The sequence below is a fragment of the Pyxicephalus adspersus genome, chromosome 9, assembly GCF_032062135.1.
Source record: "Pyxicephalus adspersus chromosome 9, UCB_Pads_2.0, whole genome shotgun sequence".
Classification (NCBI taxonomy): Eukaryota; Metazoa; Chordata; class Amphibia; order Anura; family Pyxicephalidae; genus Pyxicephalus; species Pyxicephalus adspersus.
Window position 1 is genome coordinate 1,315,298 of NC_092866.1, and position 13,805 is coordinate 1,329,102.

Here is a 13,805-nt window from a genome sequence, read left to right on the forward strand (position 1 = left end):
GATGTAAGTGGGACAATAACTGTGTAGGGATTTGAAGGCAAAGCACAGGAGCTTAAATTTGATTCTAAGGTGAAAAGGAAGCCAATGGAGAGAACTACAAAGAGATGTAGCGGAAGAGGAGCGGAGGGAAGGATGGATGAGTCTGGCTGCAGCAATGGTAATGGTATTAAGCAAGGGGATGGTCCATTGAGTACTTGTAGTCAATTGTAAAGTTTGTTTATAATTTATTATAAAAATAGCATAGAGGTAAAATTGCATAATGTATTGCTAGCATAAGACAGATTACATTCACCGGGCTTCCTCAGGGAAAACTTTGGGAGAACTTCAGAACATCTGCTCTGCCCTCTCAACCCCTGCTATCTCTGACTTAATGAATGAGAGCTCTTGCCACATTAGGATGAGGCTGCTGCCAGCAAGCTGGTCTATAGCTGCTTCATGTGAAATCTGCCTTCAAATCATAATATAGAAATACACCACGTATTGTAATGCATACATTTCAGGGGTCATACAAGTTCCCCTGTATCTGGGGTTTGAAAGCTGTGTAGGACTAATAGGCAGGGAGGTTGAAAAACGTTTTCAGAAGCTTGTTAGCATTTGTGCCAGTTGTTGTGAGCTGACATCTTTAACGTGTTCGGGCAACAAACATCTTACCTTTTCTTTAGTTTTTGGATATTAGCCTTTCTTAGTGGCAGCTGATTTGCCTTGGGTGAATATTTCAGTTACACGCCACAGACTTCAGCTAATGATCATTAGTTATAATTAAGCGAAACCTTCAAACCTAAACTTTGCCTCTCTAATAGCAGAGTTTTCCTTCTTAGAACACTTTGAAAGAATCTAGACTTTTTTTTCTGGTTTCACCAAGCACAGTATGTCCTACTTGACACTCTCCTCTTTATCTGTGTTAATCTGCAGTCTCACAAGCCCATGATTTATATACAGCAGGCGGTTTAAGCATGGGGAGCTTGCCAAGTCTATGGCTTGCCTGCAAAAAATGACTTCCTTCTGTGAATTGACCCCTCTCAGGAGCTAATTGTGGTTCACATTGATGCTTGGGTTTCTAACACTCTGATGACTGAACCAGCAGACAGAATTATCAACTACATCTTACCCTTCCTTCTCAGAGCTAGAACATAGATCTCACATTCTCTGAAGGATGAATATGTTTTTGGGTAGTAAGGAAAACATGGAACACGAAGAGGTGCCTAGCACCTATTTTTTTGATATCTGTATAATTTGTGACTTTCAGGAGAAGGGACATTACAAATGTATGCTACTGCTATACCTTTACTGTACAAGTCAGATAAGTACGTTTTTAAAAGAATCTAAAATAATTTTTTGAGCAGAAATCTTGTAATAATTAGTTAATGAAAGCATTCCATTGTACATTTTACATTTCCTTTGACTTTTCTTTGTACTATAAGTAATAAACTTTTGTTCTTTTCTCCCGAGCTATCAAGCATGTGAAAGTTTAACAGCAAAGCCTTGACACACATGATATATTAAATGCTATTGGCAGGTCCCTATGAAAGCTTTCAATCATATGTAAGTCCATAGATCTGACAGCTCAGCACCTCTCATCCTACTTTGGCTGGAGCTAAGCCCTTCATGCAATAGAAATTCCTTTAGCCAATGTCAAAGTTTAGATATTTGAGGAATCTGCCTGTGCTTGCCTGCTGGCTTCTACAAGAAATCACAGAGGACAAATCTGATTGTCCACTTAATAAGTAGTTCAGCCTAGATAAATAGTAGGGGTGTGTTTCAATTTTATTGTTAAGGTAGGGAAAAGCTTGAAAAAAATAATTTTTCTGGTTGTCTTATGTGAACACATTCTTGTATGGTAGAGACAAAACAACTAATGACTCTTTTCTGAATAGTATCTGGAAAGTTTTAGGTTTTATATTTTTTTAAAGTACGCCCTGTTTTAATTCTAAGGTTTTACATATTGAGACATGATAACTAAATTATCGGGTCTATAGCAGGCCTTTAGCAGCAATAACTTAAAGAAATAGTTTTTTGTTTGACAATATCAATCTCTTACATCATTGTGGAAGAATTTTGGCCCATTCTTTACAATATTGCTTTAGCTCATTGAGGTTTGGGGACATTCATGTATGCCCAGCTCTCTTAAGGTCCCACTACAACATTTCAAGTTTTTGCCACCACACAGATGACCTCATATATGACTGTAGAATACTTTAGTATACAGAGTAGTTCATGGTCGACCTAATGACTTCTCCACATTGGTATCATCTGTTCAAAGGACAGTCCTTTTGGTTTGTTCAGGTGCTGCTTTGCAGTTCTGTGTTGCAAACAATCCATACAAGCCATTCCAAACAAGCCATACATTGAGTCTTTTTCTAAATGTCTTGTCATGAACTTTAACAACATGCACTAGATGAGGCCTGTAGAGTCTAATATATATATATATATTTCTGATGATATGACTGAAATTCTTACTTAATTAATTTTTATGCCTCAGTAGTGTCTATGACCCCACGTGCCTATTTGCATTCCTGACATCATTTGGACATGTTTCTAATGAGATGGTAGATGATGCCCTGGAGAATCTGCTCTCCCTGGATCAGGGATTTAGTGATCCTGGACAGTATATGGCTCTGCTCAGTGAAGTCAGATGTGCTGATACATAGCCCAGGTTTCTTTTTGATTCAAGTGGTGTACCATTGAGCCAGTCAATGGTATTGATGCCTTTGTCATCTAGGTGCTGCCTAGATCATCCAGTCATGCTGGATGATGTAGCAGACAGGATTAAATTTACCATGGTTTTATGTCTGTAACGTGCTCAGTGTGAACCTGCTCTCATTTGTGAAAAGAACCTACCTGGAAAAGATAAAAATACCAACCTACTAACTTTATTTCCTCTTAAAAATTATAATAAAAAATTGATGCATCACAGAATATAGATAATCTTTTAACACTATATAAAATATTTAGAGCTTCCAACTGGGACATGGTGCTGGAACAGTTAAATGTCAATTACTGCAGCTTCTGATAAATCACTGAGTAAAGTGATATCTGTGCTGATATAGTGCAGACAGATACATTTAAACATACTTCCTAAATTATCTATGGTATTAATCTTAATGACTTTGGTAAGAGTATATCCAGTACTGTGTGCTTATTTGGGGGAAAAATACTGGGCCTTGAATCTCTTCTATAAAATCTAGCAGAAGACCTGGAATTAATATGAATCACGTTTGTATTTTCGTATAAAAAAATATGTCAAATAATAATTTTCCAAATAAAGAGTGCTTTGTTCAATGATCACCATCTGTGGTGTTCTCTAAAACACATTTCAGAAAGTAGTCCTGCACTAAGAACTTTAAATGTGGTTTGGGCACAAGTGCCATCATTATGTTCAGATGATTTTCACATTGCTGCTTTTTGATATGTAAATAAAATATGTTTTTTTGCATTGAGCACATTTCCTTTGGTGTGAGATGTCTTTTTACAAATAATAATTTTCTGATTGTCCAGAATTTAGATTAGTCTACATTTCCTCAAACTCATCTTCATTCATTTGAAAATGGAGCTGGGAATGTGATGTAATTATAATCGCTGAAGTAGTAATGGTAACGTAGCTGTACACACAGATTTAATAAGAAGGCCATTAATTAAAATATGTCTGCTTGTGTTTTTAGACTGCTGATTTGGTCATTGATATATACTGTTAATAAAAGGAATGCTCCCTTGGTGGTAGGTGTTGTTAGAAAGCAGCTATTCGAGGCATAAACAAATGAGAAGCTCAGTATCACATTGGACATTTTTAAAGTGCACTTCTAGGATTTCAAAGGCAGTTATGTAATGTAGTCATTTTTTGTTTGCATGGAGCTGAATTTGCAAACTTTTGGAATATAAACAATACAGACCTAAACCTTGTCCAATTGCTACTTTCACTACTTGGAGAATTGAGATCTGTCTATGTCTGAGGAAATACATAATTTAATTAGATTTACCAGCATACTACTGGAAATTGAGAATTTAAAAGAGTGTACATGGGTGGTTTATTCTCTTGTTCATCATTAGGTGTACCACTAGTTGGTAATTACATCTTTCACAGCACATTGATTTCAATGTGTTCTAATTACCCTCAAATAAATAATGTGCTTAGTAGCATGGAAAGAAACCAGTCTATGTATTTTACAGGTCCCAGGAATGCCTCCAGGTTTGGAAAATGCCCGTACAGGATTCCTATGGAATGGCCGATTACAATTTAAAATAAAAATTACCTTGGACAGTCCAAAATATTCTGACTTTTTATGATTGATTACATCCAAAGAGCTTATGCTTTACACCAAATTTTTACAATAGGCGTATTCTTCCAAAAGAAGGGTTCCACAAAGACCTTCCTTTTTTTTTACCTTATTGGAGCACTGATCGTTCCCATAGCCATCTAATGAAAGCTAATTTTCATGACCAGTATAATGATCTTATTCCGATCATGACTTCCTTTGGTAGGGATTGGGTTAACGAGAGAGCTCCTGTTGAAGGTATTTACACAAGTGGAGCTTATTATGGTGGCATGCCCCTTCTATATAAATAGCCCACTGATAAATCACCCCATTGTTCAGCACAGTATGCTCTAAGAAATTAGATTTACTGTAAAAATAACGTAGACATCAGACAATATTCTTCACCAGAGCAGTACTTTTTGGGTTTTTCTTCATGTCACGCAATCTCATGTGGCTAAGGGAAAATCCTAGATTTGTTATATTTTTTTTTCTTTTAGGGATTGCTGGTGACTGAGGTGAAGGCTTTTCTAGATCCATGTACCTCCATTGGATATTTTTTCAACACAAAGAAATTTAACAGTCTACTTGTACTGAGTGATGCTACTAATCATTGTACTTACAACCTTCATTAAAGATTCACACTGTGCAATCAACTTTCATATGCTTATTTTTTGAACAAACTTAATAAACTGATTCCACAGTGTTATTGTTTTGCTGCAGCTTTTTATTCATGTTTGTTTGTCTAGAATTCAGTCTTCATTTGCTCACACTCTCCTACATTTTTTTTTTTTTATAGGGGAGTTGGGAATTACATTGTGATACGGGTTCCTAAATATAACCTGACTGTGAAGCGTCTCAGAATGGGTGCTTTTGGTGCTGAATGGTGTGTTTTCATAATGTAATTATGTGCTATTTGAACTTTGGTGTCAAAGACTTACTGAAGGTCAAGTTTTTAGGGTAATGTTTTTTCAGGGTTATTGCAATTAAATATTATTGAAGCCTGAAGCCATATTATTGAAATGTAGTGTTATTATAATATACTCACTACTTCTCTGCTGCTTCCCCAGCAGACTTACCTGTTCTGTAATCTAGCACTAGTCCTCTTCTGTAAGACACCCTACACTTCTGCATTGTTGGATCAGCCCTATGTAGGGGTCCTCACTGTGGCATCCTGAACACACATGTTAGGAATTAACATTAATTCCCACACTTTGGGCCTGAATTATGAAAGCTCTCCAAGACTGGATAAGATGCACGTTCATCAGTGAAGCTGGGTGATCCAGCAAACCGGAAATGAATCTGGTCCAGGACTGAAAACATTTGCTAACAAATAGCAAATTAATTTGAGGAAATGCATTCCAGGTTTCAGGATCACCCAGCTTCATCCATTAATGTGTATTTTCTCTAGTCTTATAGAGCTTTCATAAATCAGGCCCTTAATGTAAATGCCCTGAAACTTTTTTTGGTAAAAAAATTAGTATAAAAATCCACAATTGTTCTGTCTGGGGCATATTGGGGTCATTAGTTGGGAGGTGAGAGGTTCGAGTTGCCGCTTCAGTTTAAATGATAGAGTGAGGTTGGCTTATTGTGTAATGTTTTGGTTATTAATACGTTTAAAGCTTGAAGGATAGGTTAACGTTGAAAAACATTGCTTTTTAGGCTTTAGTTGCTGCAAACATTATAGAATGTAACAAGAATCTGCTGCTTCGGTAACAATATTTAAGGTGTAACGGCTCTTTATTAGGAACACATAGTAACTGGTTAATGAAACCTCCTACATACTACCACACCTGGCTCATGAACTCTACATATATTTGTCCATCCCTACTTTGGATAGTAATACTGAGATCTGATGGTAAGGTCAAACTTGGACATTTTTTATTTGACGATTTATTGCTTTTCTTAATCATTGTCAAATATTTTATGGCCACTTTGAGCTTGCCATCCCATTGCTGTGTCCACTCTTCACTTCTTATTTGGCTCTTCCTTAACTTCCACTGAATGTTAAGCAAGGTCATGAAGAGGTCACAGAGCTATTCTCTTGTTTGTAGCCACCTTTAGGGTTGCAGACATAAGACATTATTCCTCTCTTAGTTTTAGGATTTCTCTACCAAACAACAGTTTAGATTGTTGTTTCACTTGGGACAGCGATTGTGCCCCCCTTTAGTGTACCGCACCATATTACCGGGACAGCGATTGTGCCCCCCTTTAGTGTACCGCACCATATTACCTAAATTGTATGTGCTTTGCCTAAGTTTATGTCCTGTGTGTTTTTTAGATCCAATATAAATAGAAAATATCAGAAATAACTTGGCACGCAGAAAGAAGACGTGGATTCCTTGAGGTGGACATCATTTGGTTAGTAGCTTCTCTATTTCTAATATTATATCTAATAATACACCCGCTGCAGGATTGTTGTAGTAACCATTTGATTTGCAATTTAATGTTCTTTCTGGTCAGGTAACATACATCACTCACTCATCAAACATCATAGATAAAAGCTTTACATTGGCAATATTAATATACTAATAATGCCCGACGGTGTAAGTACATTGCTTTTTGTGTTGCCTCTTAATTAAGCTTAATTTTAGATCAACCCAGAATCAGTATTCTATTGTCAACCAACCAGAGATACCTTTTTAAAGAGGATTTATATGTCTATTCAGAAAATAGGCTGTACTTGACAACTTTAAAGATTGCCTGTAGAGGGAGCCAGCGTAGCCTAAATCCAATTATTTTATGTGCTTCACTAATGTGTGTGTGTGTGTGTGTGTGTGTGTGTGTGTAATTGTACTCAGGAGCTAATTCTTGATTTAGAACAAAGCAATGTGATGTTCCTGTATACCTGTTTGTAATGTGCATGGTTTCCAATGTGTCTAGCTAACAAATCATTTACTCTGAACAGATTGCAAAGTGAAAAATCTACTGAAGTGAATGTACTAACACAATGCTATTTTCAGTTTAGTGCTGAAACCCTATATAATTGAAAAACACTTAGCAGTGAGATGCTTTGGTATAACTCCTAGGTGCATTGTCTTCCATGTCTTCCCTTAACATTAAAACTGTCCAGCTTAAATTATTTACTTTTTAAAGTGTAAAATCTAATGAAGTGAATTTACTAACACAATTTATAATGGACCTCAAGGTTGGGCAATTACCGCGTATTTAACCCTCTGTTTGCTGTGGACCTGGTTTAGCTAAGTAGAGGTTAAGACAGCCACAGATGTCATAAAGACACTTTAAGCAGGCGTTGGAAAATGGACCTTTTTGCCAATTTTCACAGCTTGCAGTGAGAGATTTGAAGCCGGCTCCTGTCTGGCTGTTCCATTTAGTGTCAGTGTATCCAACAAGGTCTTCTTTAAAAGACGGCCTCCACTAATTGGAAAGTGTCCCTCCCTTAAAGAAAAACACACACACACCTTGTTCTGTGGATGTGGCTGGGAAGAGACATTGACAAGTCCTGGGCACGATGTAGGCAGCAGTCAGACGGAAAGTCACAGCAGTCAGGGAGTTAAGGTCAATGTCATATCATTTGTTCACCCCGCACACGGCTAGAGAACAGGCTGTGAAAATGTAAAGACACTTTTAATATGCAGCAAAGAATCATAGTACCCTGCAAATAATCATTGTTAGCAGTATAGAGCACAGAAGGACTAAAAACAACTTTGGTCCTGGGCAAACACAACCCAACCATTTAGCGCTTGTATGGTTGAGGCCTGTTTCTGTGAGCTAAAGTGAATGTTCCAAGCAAAATGTGCCAGGGCTCTGCATTGATTGATGATTCTAAAGGGCATAAATCCCAAACACTAGGATCATGAGTTTGAAAAGGATAGCAGATAGTCATATATATACTAATATATGTCACTTTCCGCTGCTTCTATTCTATATTCAATATACGTGAATGATGAAAAATCTCCAGGCAGGGTGCCCAAAACAACATATATTAGTACTGGCCCAGAGGGGGAATATTACCTTACCCCCAAGCTCAGTGTTGGTCTGGATTGTGCTTTTATTGTTCATACAGGGCCTGTAGAAAACTAAACATTAATTTATTATTAACTAATTATATTGTCTGAAAACACCTGTTTCTCTGTTTAATAAAAACGACTTCCTGTGATACATAATGAAAAGATGCTCCAGTCCAGTAACTGTTGTTTGATTGTTTCTACTAATAAACTTGTTTAGGTTTCTAAATATGACTTATTAATGTTTAATTTTCAGCTGCTGAAGATAGAAGTCTGAAGATCTGTTAATATGCAAACAATATTGATGTGCTACACATTTAACCTCCCTGGCGGTCTAATTATGTTAGTATTTTTATGCCAAAAGGGGTACATTTTTGTGCATGGAAATTTATTTTAAATTGTAGGCCTATAATTCTTAGGCGTAACTCACCGAAATATGTCCAACATTTAATAAATGTAATAATAAAACTTTAAATAAAAAAAAAAAAAAAATCTAATAAAATAAGGGTGCATAAAAATACTGAAACCCATAATATAACTGTACAGTAGCATATTATAAATGTGTGTGTGTGTGTATGTATGTATGTATATATATATATATATATATATATATATATATATATATATATATATATATATATATATTGAATCCAATACAAAATTATTTGAATTTTCCGCAGCGCCTCCTGTACGCACCAATGTCACCTGGAACTCCTGGGAAACGTCAGTGCACCCGCCAGCGGAAGAAGTAAGAGGACGCGGCCCGAGGATGGGATTTGACGGGCAGGACGCTGATGGGACCAAGTAATTGTTTTTTTTTCTTCTTTTAATTTTTTTTATCTACACTCGGGGTTACCACTTTTAGCATTCCAGAGTCACACTCAGGAATATCGCTCAGGGGGTTAAATGCAGGTATTAGCAAATTTTTTGCTTCCAAAAACTGTTTTTTTAAAATAATTTTTTCATATTGTTTATCTAGTTTACTCAACTACAAGTATTCTTTAAAGGGTTTTCCAGTGTCAGAAATGCTCAGAAGGTTAAGTCCCAAATATCTAACTTAAATAGTTTGGTGATGACTTAAAGAAATGCCTGTACATTTTAGCATAAAATGGGAACATTCGCTAGTGATGTGTTTATGGAAAATAGGCCTAAATGACAGATTTGAAGTGTTGTAGACTGGTAAATTTTATGTTAATATGCAAAAATCCAAACATCAATAAGAGCAATAGGCATAGCATGTGAACTCTGACCTGTAGCCATGGGGTCAGCAATAAAGTAACTCCCTGGTATTATACCTTAGGGGAGATGGTAATGTTTAGTTTGCACAGCTGGAACACAGGGATGTAATGTACACAATTGAATTGTACTTTGGCTACTTAGGGATGCAAAATGCCTGTGAATGATTTCGACCTGAAGAAATAGATCTCTATAAATGTAATATTTACTCTCATTTAAAATTTATTCAGGGAACGGTAAAGAAATCTGTGCCATGTCCTTACATCTTTTAAGTAGAAAACTTCAGAGACTTTTAAGGCCCCTCCAATAAATGTTTAACTACATTAGATTTTTAGAATTATAAAAGCCTCAATTTATTCATTATTAAAAATAGAAAATTTTACAATAAACATATTTAGTATGGGTTTTATCAATGGTTCAACACACTACACAGATTCTGCTTCTTCAGGAACAGCTAGACAGCAAAAATGTTGGGGGTGGATTATAAGAAGAAAGAAAACCGATAGTTCTAGTATCCACTGACAACGCCAAGGGGTATTTTATTAAGTATAAAAGGATGTTCAATTAAGGTCCCAAAGAAAAAACAACCCAGTGAGAATGGTAAACTTTAATGTACAAAAAACACAAAAAAGTAGTAAAATATTTTTATTATTCTTTATTTTTGTATTGACAACTGTATGATTGGAATTCACCTCACTTCCTCTTGAATCTCTGGGACAAGGACTAAGCGAAATCTCCCTAAATAGTAGTGGTTTAATTTCTTACCTGCTTTATTCCAAAAAAAAACAAAAAACAATGTCTTATTTATTTGTTTGTTTTTATTTATTAGCTTGCAGGAGAAAACTTTCTTCTTTGATTAACACATGCACCCCTTTACACCCCTTCAACTATAGTTATTTATGTACCAGCAGACTTTGAGGTATCTGCTGCAAACATCTTGCTTTAATCTTCAATGTGGGGACCAGAATCTCAACATCAAAGGCTCCACTCTAATGAATTAAATTAGGCCAAATATAAAGGCTATTTATATTAGAAACAATCCTTGCTTTGCAGTTTACATATGGGAAAGCAAGTCTGCTTTAAAAATAGGATATGTTTTATACAGCAGTCTGTACAGTTTGTTCATGGTTTGGGCCAGTATAACTGTCTGTTGTAAATAGTGGAAAACATTACAGGCATACTATACAAATTCTGCATTCTTTAAAGCATAGCAGTACCTCCAACATCCAGAGAGGTTAAAAGCCACTGAGGACTTGGCAATAAGGCACCAAACCACATTTCTGTAACCATCATGGCTTCCCATCACCGAGACACAACTGTCCTTTTCTTTGGATCTCCCACTGGGTCATGGCTGTTATGGTAATGCCAGTGAAGCTAGAAGCTTTACATAACCTCATTTGTGACCACAATATAATACCAATATTCATGCTATGGTGAGACTTGCCTTCAGTCTGGGAGTCTATCACTTGCATCCTGCCTGTGTGTTCTTTTAGAAGTTAAAAGTACAAACTATATACTTGTGCAATGCTGAAAAAGCCATTGTTGGATTTTAATTCATGAGAAACGTTGCTTTAGTATGAAAAGGAAACAGTAAAAAAAATCCTGCAGCACAATTTTGTTGCAGTTAATAAAATCATCTGGTGAGCTGGTAATGCTCTGCTGGAATACCAACATCAGGTTGTCAACTCAAACCATTTAAATTATATGCTTATCCTATCCTTCCTTTCAGTTTGATTGGACAAGCTTTCCAAAGGCCTTTACTTTACAAAGGTGGTGATTTTGTGTTATGCAGGCTACATGTAGTTCTACCTGTAGCCTAATTTATTGATGGAGCAGGATAATGTCTTTGTGAATAGTAAAAGTAACTATATTTGGTAAAGTTGAATTTGGGTGGAGTTTGGAAATCTTGACCTGCAGAATTATGGACATGCAGTAAGGTGTTCCTAGCGAATTTAATGCCAGTATTTAAAAATAAAAAGTCTGTTTTGTCTGTGCTGTATATTTCCATGCTGAATTTTCCAGTTTGACTGAAGCGTAGCTTTAGGATCCTTGTAGTAAGTAAACTCAGGAAGTTAAATTTTCATAAATGAAGCACACATAGTTGCCTGGCTTTCAGCTATTTTTATCTGTATTTCCTTCTGCTTCATTGAATGTAAAAATGTGCTAGAAATTACCATGGTGTCACTTTCAAGTTTGAGAGATTAAGCTGATTTGACATTTATTATAGCCTGTCAATGTTCAAACTTTTATGAATGCCACTAAGCAAACGTTTGTATGTAGAGATAATAGAAATTGTACATTGAAGCACCAATTGATTCATTGCATGGTGCTGTATCTTTTAGCAGCCAATCATATTTTAGAAAACTGATGTAATTAAAAAGGTAGGTATTTTTAGGATTTTTTTTTTCAAATTACCTGTTGTGTTTCGGCCTTTTTAAAGGTCATATTTGTACAACAACGGCCTATAGCAGCACAAGATTATAGTAGTTATTTATTATAACTCATTATTTTACCCAAGACAATTTTCTCAGGATTGCTTTTCAGTATTTATCCTGGTAATATAGGAATATTAAAAGAAGCTATGGTGAATTAAGCTATCAAAATGGGAAATGTTCTATTTCTTCGATGGTGAGCATTGCTTAACCTTTTTGACATTGGGTAACAATATGTGTTATTTCCTTTTGAGGAATAGCCTAGTTTGCTTTTTAACAAGGTTTTTTTGTGTAAATTCTGCCTTACTGCATTGCTGTGGAAAATTTCTTGTCAAAAGTTTTTCTGTAGGACATATTAATTGTAGTCTTAAAACAGTATTGGACCTTAGGGTGATGGATTGAGCCCGTGCATTTAGTGTGGTGGGGCTGTGTGATCATATTGTCCACATATGTAGAATGGATTGGATGCATGCTTCTGTCATTACCTGCATGCTCTGTTAAGAGGGACAGAGGAAGGGTGGAGGGAGCTTAGGGCCTGTCTGAAAGGATCTGTGTTCTAGATGATGGGATCAACTTACAGCAGAACTTCCCAGCACTGTCAACCAACACAGGGCACTCTGTGTACAGACAGCCCAGTCCCTGCCACTGACACGTGTTTATACAGAAACACAAAGGCTACAGTTTATGTGCTCTGTCAGAGTTATCCTTTCTCCTAACTCTTTCTATAGGTGAAAATATCTTCTCCTTCCTACATTCTATTACTGAATGCCCTGTCCCATTTTGTTGTGGACACCAAATACTAGCAAACTGGAAATAATTTGTTTAAAGCTGGCAGTATAAATATAAAACAACATATACTATAGACAACAATATTTGTTATATATCGTAGCTTACTGGTTCTTAGATGAGATGTGCCTGCTTTAGCTTTTTTCACCTTATATTCACCCAGTAATTTTGCAAATAACAGACATCCTGTGAGTGGCTACTCTCACTTTTATTGGATCGGTGAAAAGAGCCATGGTTATCACCCTTTCTAACAAGTCTTCTTTTCCTTATGTCTAGTACATAGGTGAATGTATTAGAAGTAGTTGTTTTTTCTTTCAGTTTATCTGACCCTGCATTTATAGTAAAATCAGCAGGTGGTTTCTTAAACTGCTAAAAATCAGTCACAACTTATAGTACATTTTTATTCTTGTTTTATTAAGGAGTTTGTCCTCCTGAAATTGATAGCATGATTAGCAAATATGCTATCTGATGGTTCCATACTTTTCTCTGTGTCCCCATTGGTGGGATTTCTGCTGTTGAGTTCTTAAACCTACATTTTTTGCAGCCACTTTTTTATATGAAAAAAAAAAAAGATAGAGTTCCCCGGTATAATTACACATATAACTGAAATAATGCAACAAAACCAAAAGAAGAAAGAGAGTAGGGGTTTCTTTGCAGCAAATTAAATTGTACTAACTTTGGAACAAAACATCAAGAGCGTATTGTGCAACAATAATAACATACAACCATAAAATTAAATATTTTGGGTCTGTCCAATTAGCATCATGGGGTATCTGACCCAAAAGCTAGACTCAAACTCTGACAAGTTTCGCCAACTGGCTTTTTCAGGGGATGAGGATGGGCCGTTTAATTGAACTCTGTGTCAAAATATAAGAACATATTCAAATGTCATTATATATAATCACACAATACACCATATACATAAAATGTGTTTATGTGTATGTTATATTGTATAGTGTATGTAGATAACGACATTTGAATACATTCTTATATTTTGACACACAGTTCTGTTAAACGGCCTCTGCTCATCCCCTGAAGAAGCCAGTCGGTGAAACACGTCGGAGTTTGAGCCACGTTTCCTTGACTTATTTAGGGATTACCTTGTCTAGCTTTAGGATCATATACCCCATGATGCT

At 36.1% G+C, this 13,805-nt stretch overlaps 1 protein-coding gene and 1 long non-coding RNA gene across 4 annotated transcripts in view; one reads left to right on the forward strand and one right to left on the reverse strand.

Moving 5' to 3' along the window:
- Positions 1 to 13,805, reverse strand: part of ZNF469 (zinc finger protein 469) — a 232,239-nt gene that overhangs the window by 18,387 nt on the left and 200,047 nt on the right. The window contains exon 4 of one of the 3 annotated variants that reach the window (XM_072421336.1): positions 7,670 to 7,813. The exons of the other annotated variants lie outside the window; for them this stretch is intronic. The gene's annotated coding sequence lies outside the window, so the exon portion shown is untranslated. The remainder of the gene's footprint in view (positions 1 to 7,669; positions 7,814 to 13,805) is intronic. 3 annotated transcript variants of the gene reach the window in all.
- Positions 6,505 to 13,805, forward strand: part of LOC140337607 (uncharacterized) — a 69,377-nt gene continuing 62,076 nt past the window's right edge. The window contains exons 1-2 of the long non-coding RNA XR_011922102.1: positions 6,505 to 6,608; positions 8,896 to 9,019. This is a non-coding gene — a long non-coding RNA (uncharacterized lncRNA). The remainder of the gene's footprint in view (positions 6,609 to 8,895; positions 9,020 to 13,805) is intronic.